Source organism: Meleagris gallopavo, chromosome 3 (assembly GCF_000146605.3).
Source record: "Meleagris gallopavo isolate NT-WF06-2002-E0010 breed Aviagen turkey brand Nicholas breeding stock chromosome 3, Turkey_5.1, whole genome shotgun sequence".
In the NCBI taxonomy this organism is placed as follows: Eukaryota; Metazoa; Chordata; class Aves; order Galliformes; family Phasianidae; genus Meleagris; species Meleagris gallopavo.
In genome coordinates, this window is record NC_015013.2 from 20,012,274 (window position 1) to 20,012,626 (window position 353).

Here is a 353-nt window from a genome sequence, read left to right on the forward strand (position 1 = left end):
CATTTTATGCTTATTATTTTAATAATAAAACTTCTGTTCAATATTTTGGTGATCAGAATTCTTAATTGGATTAGAAGAGTCCCAGATGGTTTCAAACCCATTGGTCCTACGTCCAGTCTCCTTTTACTGTCCCAAATAGATGATTTTCAGATGTTTATCTGAGGGAGTAAACCCCAACTTAGCTGTTGATAATGCTTCTATGTACTAGAAGAAAAAAAATATAAAAGGAAAGGTTATTGAATATATTGATTTCAAAGACAGAGAGAATAAACATTGTTTGGAATGTGATGATTAAAGTACTCATCAAGAGAGACCCAAAATAAGGACAATCGCATTTTAACCAATAGCACTTT